Source organism: Salvelinus sp. IW2-2015, unplaced genomic scaffold, assembly GCF_002910315.2.
Source record: "Salvelinus sp. IW2-2015 unplaced genomic scaffold, ASM291031v2 Un_scaffold2343, whole genome shotgun sequence".
Classification (NCBI taxonomy): Eukaryota; Metazoa; Chordata; class Actinopteri; order Salmoniformes; family Salmonidae; genus Salvelinus; species Salvelinus sp. IW2-2015.
The window spans coordinates 233287-239416 of NW_019943668.1; the positions used below are offsets into that span (position 1 = coordinate 233287).

Consider the following 6130-nt stretch of genomic DNA (forward strand, 5'->3'; position numbering starts at 1 on the left):
GGGAAAATCAAATGAAATCGGCCATGACCTCAGAAAAAAACTTGTAGACCTCCACAAGTCTGGTTCATCTTTGGGAGCAATTTCCAAACGCCTGAAGGTACCACGTTCATCTGTACAAACAATAGTACGAAAGTAGAAACACCATGGGACCACGCAGGCGTCATACTTCTGAGGAAGAAGACGAGTTCTGTCTCCTAGAGATTAACGTACTTTGGTGTGAAAAGTGCAAATCAATCCCAGAACAACAGCAAAGAACCTTGTGAAGATGCTGGAGGAAACAAGTACGAAAGTATCTGTATCCACGGTAAAAGGAGTCCTATATCGACATAACCTGAAAGGCCGCTCAGCAAGGAAGAAGCCACTGCTCCAAAACCGCCATAACAATGTCAGACTACGGTTTGCAACTGCACATGGGGACAAAGATCGTGACCATCGTTATGTTTGGAGGGAAAAGGAGGAGGCTTGCAAGCCGAAGAACACCATCCCAACCGTGATGCACGGGGGTGGCAGCATCATGTTATGGGGTTGCTTTGCTGCAGGAAGGACTGGTGATTCTAACTGACCTAAAACAGGGAATTTTTAGTTGGATTAAATGTCAGGAATTTTGAAAAACTGAGTTTAAATGTATTTGGCTAAGGTGAATGTAATCTTCCGACTTCAACTGTGAGGCAACTGTGAGGCAACGCGCCAAGAGGACTATACTGTAGGGGAAAAATAAGAGAGGAAGCCTACCAAGAGGACAAGACTTTAGAATAAATAAAGTGCCAAAAGGACTAGACAGTAGGGGAAATACTCTGTAGAGCCAGCGTGCCAAGAGGACTAGGCTGTAGGGGAAATACCGTGAAGAGCCAGCATGCCTAGAGGACTAGACTGTTGGGTAAATACTGTGTAGAGCCAGCTTTCCAAGAGGACTAGACTGTAGAGGAAATATAAGTGAGGTAAAGGGCCAAATGGACTAGACTGTAGGGGAAATACTGTGTACAGCCAGCGTGTCAAGAGGACTGGACTGCATTGGAAACATATGTGAGGCAATGGGCCAAATGGACTACACTGTAGGGGAAATACTGTGTAGAGCCAGGGTGTCAAGAGGACTAGACTGTAGAGGACATGTAAGTGAGGCAAAGTGCCAAATGGACTAGACAGAAGGGGAAATACCGTATAGAGCCAGCGTACCAAGATGACTAGACAGTCAGGGAAATTTAAGAGAGGCTCATGGTTATTGTCTGTCTAATGTATGTTTATGTCTATCTAAACCATTACAGTCAACGTAGTTCTGATGCTGGTGTATATTCTCTCTATAGCTGAAAGAATCAGGACCTGACTGGGTGAGCAGAGCAGCCTCTAGCCCCTCCCTTCCTGGCATGGCCATACCCACAGTGTGGCCCCCAGAGGAATCCCCACAGAGGTACGGTGGGTATTTAAACCAGAGTAGAGAGGTAACCTGACCTATGTGGGTCTGTGTGGCGCTGTATTACGCCATACCTTCTACACATCAGGGGAATGAGGCTCTCTCCGGCTCCTGCTTTGGATTCAAGTCTGGCTGGTAGTCTGGGTCTGCTACATCTAGCTGTGGTGGCTGGTGGGCTTGCCTTGCTCTCGTCTGCCTCTGCCTCTGCCTCTGCCTCTGGGCTGGAGTCTGTCAGATGCAGGCTCCAAGGCACCCCTCGTCCTCCGGCATTCTCCCAGGACGGGGACTTTGTCATCGGGGGTGTGTTCTCCATCCACAACTACATGCACACTGTGGAACACAGCTACACCAGCATGCCTGAGCCTCTGCAGTGCACAGGGAGGTCAGTGAAAGCAAGAGGGAGCAGGATACAGGGACTGTGGCTGTGTGGTGGAGACAGATAAATTGTGTTTTAAAAACACGGAGACAGTGTGTTTAAAGAAAGAATAACAGTGTGTTTATCGACAGAGAAACAGTGTGTTTAAAGACAGATAAATAGTATTTTAGAGACAGATGAACAGTGAGTTAAAGACAGAGAAACAGTGTGTTTAATGACAGGTAAACAGTGTTTTAAAGACAGATATCCAGTGTTTTGAAGACAGACAAACAATGTTTTTAAGACAGATAAAAAGTTTGTTTGTACCTGAGTGAGTAGGTAAAGCCTACTGTTACAAAGGGTGACATTTTCAAACAGCAGGCTATCCTACAATGTCCTCAACTACTGATATCAAAAGTGTAGGCATGTAGACAGTGTGGAAAATAAGGCTAGATATTAAAATGTTTGGCCTCGTAAAACCATGTATTCTATATGCTAGTTTACCATTTAGTCAAGTGGTGCTCACTCACCTATCTTCTATTTACAGTTTGGATTCCCGTGAGTTGCGCTTCTCACGCGCCATGGTCTTCGCAGTTGAGGAGATTAACAACAGTACGGACCTTCTACCGGGTGTCACACTTGGTTATCAAGTGCATGACTCATGCACCTCGGTCCCTATGGCCGTGAAAGTGGCCTTCCATCTGGCTAACGGCCTGGACCCAATGTTTGATACCGGAGAACAGTGCTCGGGGTCKSCTACAGTGACAGCTATCGTGGGCGAGTCTGCCTCCACGCCTACCATCAGCATGTTGCGCATCATCGGCCCTTTCGGCATTCCTCAGGTAAACTCCTGTGGAAGAAATCTTCAGCTTCTTTTTAATTTACCGTATTCCTACTGTATATTCTCCTCTCTTTCAGGAATGAGTTCTACTTTTAATTTACTGTATTCCTGCTGTATATTCTCCTCTCTTTCAGGAATGATTTCAACTTTTAATTACCTGTATTCCAACTGTATTCTCCTCTCTTTCTGGAATATACATTTCTGTGTGAAGTTATGTGAAGAAAAGGCATTTGAACATAGACTGAGAACTATGAGTCTGGAGAACGTCTGGAGGCATTTGAACATAGACTGAGGACTATCTGTCATAGGCTAGGTTGTTATGGGAGACTAGGGATTGTTGTCATACCTTTAACTCGTGTTTTTCACGACACCAGTTTGTCTTATAAAACTATTTTCAATATGAATAGAATGACCAAGTTAGAAATGGGTAGAAATATGTATCCTTTTCAATCTGGCCTAATGAAAAACAATAAATTGGCTTATTATTATTAATGTCTCCCTAACATCATACCACACAGCTAAAGAAAAAAAGCAGGAAGTAGCCAATAACTGAGACTCGTTTGGCCGACATTATGTTCTTTCTCATGTTTTCGACTGTCTGTTTCGGTCTGTGTGCCGGGCCATCGGATTGGCATCCAACGCTCTGTCATCCCCGGCGCTCAGGGACTTCCTCCTGGACCTCTCCCCACAGAAGGTGTCCAACTCTCCCCTGCTCACAGAGTTCTGGGAGGAGCCTTTGGCTGTAGGCTGGAGATAGGTATCTATCTATCTTATCATCTATCTATCTATCTGTCTATCTGTCTGTCCGTCTGTCCGTCTGTCCGTCTGTCCGTCTGTCCGTCTGTCCGTTCTGTCCTCTGTCCGTCTGTCCGTCTGTCCCGTTCGTCCGTCCGTCCGTCGTCCGTCTGTCCGTCTGTCCCGTCTGTTCCGTCTGTCCTGTCTGTCTGTCTGTCTGTCTGTCCGCCTGCTGCCTGCCTGCCTGCCAGCCTGCCTGCCTGCCTGTCTGTCTGTCTGTCTGTCTGTCTGTTCTGTAGGGACCTCTACAGGTGTTGGGGTTGAAGAGAAGGTGTGTGACGGCAGTGAGATATACAGCAGCTACAGGCCCCCTACACAGATACATCACAGCTGCGTGTCACTAACATGGTGTATAAACTGTTTACGCCATAGCACACGCCATCCACAGCATCGTTTGTAAGAGAGAGAAAACTCCAGTGTGAACTGTGACAAAACCCAATGTGAAACCAACAAAGGTGAATGACAAGTCTGTAGGATAATGTCCTGATTTATATGTTTATTTAGACTACATGTATGAAGGCCTTGGAGTTCTCATCATACTTTACAACTTCTTCTGAAGTAACACATCTGATAAATATGAGTTGAATAATGTTTCTGTTTCTCTCTCTCCATCTTCTCCATCTATCTTCCCTTTCTCTATTTCTCTCTTTTCCATCTTTCTTCCCCTTCTCATCTCTCCTCTCTCTCTTCCCCTCTCTCCATCTATCTCCATTTCTCTCCCTCACTCATCTCTCTCTCCCTTATCTCCATCTCTCTACACCTCTCTCCTTCTCTCTTGTCCCCTCTCTCTCTCCCTTGACCTTCCAACCCCCAGGTCCTGGAGAGTTGAGGACGGTGAACTTCTCGTAACGGGTACCAGGTGTCTTTCGATGGCCAACGGGACCCAGTGGCAACCTATGAGCTGGTCAACTGAGGACGGAGAGTGGGACGATGGAGTTTGTGACAGTGGGCTCTATGATGGTCCCTGCCTCCTGACCAGAGGCTTCACATCGAGAGGGAAATCACCTGGGTAAAGAACAGTACACAAGTACCTGTGTCAGTGTGCAGTGAGAGCTGTCCCCCAGGCACTCGTAAGGCTGTACAGAAAGGAAAGCCTGTATGCTGTTATGCTGTATCCAATTGCAGAGGGAGAAATAAGTAATAACACAGGTAGGACTATAGGAATAGTGGGAAAAATGTGTAGTAATTTCTATCACGGTTTACTAAGTGTGTTATTCATATTACCAGCACTACAAGGTAGTGTCTGTCAATCATGTTCCTGTTTCTTATTCATATGTAAGCTGCACATTAATTCAACATTCTGTATTGTAAACTGACAAAGTGCAGGATTGTGGGACAGTATTTGTAAATAAATAAAATCTGAATCTATTATATTTAACATTTGGAGTCTGTTGTTTTGTCCTGTCAGATTCTTCAGACTGTCTGATCTGTCCCGAGGAATATGGCCCAACGCTGAGAGAGACCGCTGTATCCTTAAGCCTGTGGAGTTCCTGTCCTTCCACGAAGTCCTCGAATCATCCTGACCGCCTGCTCTTGGGGCGCTTGTCTGGCCATCGCCACGGCAACTGTGCTTCTACCGCCACCGAACTTCGGCCATCGTCAGGGCCAACAACTCTGAGCTGAGCTTCCTGCTGCTCTTCTCCTTAGCTATGTGTTTCTGTGTTCTCTTACTTTCATTGGCCGGCCCTCTGATGGTCCTGTATGCTGCGTCACACAGCGTTTTGCATCACCTTCGTCCTCTGCATCTCTTGTGTTCTGGCGAAACAATATGGTGTTGATGGCCTTCAGGCTACACTTCCAGCCAGTAATATCATGAAATGGTTTGGTCCTCCACAGCAGAGATTGACTGTAGTGTCATTCACGTTGTCCAGGCTTTGATATGCACTCTGTGGTTGGTCCTGTCCCCTCCCTTCCCATTAAAAACCTCACTACTACAAGGAAAAGATTTCTAGAGTGTGATGTGGGTCAGCTATTGGTTCTGGGCTGTGTTGGGCTATATAGGACCTCTCTCCTCTTGTGCTTGTGCTGGCTTTTCTGGCTCGGAAGCTGCCTGATAACTTCAATGAGGCCAAATTCATCACCTTCAGCATGCTCATATTTGTGTCAGTCTGGACAACCTTTATCCAGCTTATGTCAGCTCTCCTGGGAAGTTCACTGTAGCTGTGGAGATCTTTGCCATCATCACCTCTAGCTTTGGGTTGTTCTTTCTGTATTTGTTTCTAAATGCTTCATTATTTCGTTCAGGCGCGGAGAAGAAACACAAGAAACACCTTATGGAGAGAAACATCAATGATATACGTTATTAAGAAATGATTGAGGGGAAAAAACATTGTAACTTCAGTTATATGGTTATCATACAGTTAGGTAGGACTACTCTGACAGAGATTATCAACATTTAGCAGCTAATCATTGGTAACATTGTAACTAGTAACATGTAACAGGTTCACTTTAGATATTCCAATGTTTATGAGAGATTGTTCAAATCTAGAGTGTTAAAATGATATTACTAATGCCCTAGATAATAGAAAGTACTGTTCCGCCTTGTTCATAGATTTATCAAACGGACACTGTAGACCATGCATACTTTGGGTAAAACTGTCGTTACAGGACTGGGATTGGATGCCTGTCGTTGGTTTCATGACTATCTAAAGGATAGAAGTCAGGCTGTTAGGAGACGCATCCATCGGAGCCATTGGAGTTGGTTAAAGGCGTCCCACAAGGTTCTATATTC

The 6130-nt window shown here is 45.5% G+C and overlaps 1 pseudogene; it reads left to right on the forward strand.

Annotated features, from left to right (window-relative positions):
* The first annotated feature begins 265 nt into the window (after window positions 1-265).
* On the forward strand, window positions 266-5705 carry LOC112073725 (extracellular calcium-sensing receptor-like; annotated as a pseudogene).
* Window positions 5706-6130: the final 425 nt, after the last annotated feature.